Source organism: Coregonus clupeaformis, chromosome 3 (assembly GCF_020615455.1).
Source record: "Coregonus clupeaformis isolate EN_2021a chromosome 3, ASM2061545v1, whole genome shotgun sequence".
Lineage (NCBI taxonomy): Eukaryota > Metazoa > Chordata > Actinopteri > Salmoniformes > Salmonidae > Coregonus > Coregonus clupeaformis.
In genome coordinates, this window is record NC_059194.1 from 27876188 (window position 1) to 27876446 (window position 259).

A 259-nucleotide genomic window follows, 5' to 3' on the forward strand; every position below is an offset into this window, starting at 1 on the left:
CACATCGCCCCACTAAATAATACCAGTAGAGCTATCACGTCTTACTCACCAGTCTGAAATCAGACTCCAGGGGTTTCAGCGACAAAGGCCCCGCTCCAGATCCACAGGCCTAGAATCATTTTTCAGTTCAAAATCATCCAGTGAATAGTTAATGAATGCTTTGTTTCCAAACAGGTACTGTAAAGATGTAAGGTAATATGGAACATAATTATGCAACACAATGAGTTTGCCCCCTCCAACAACGCATGCCAAGAACTCT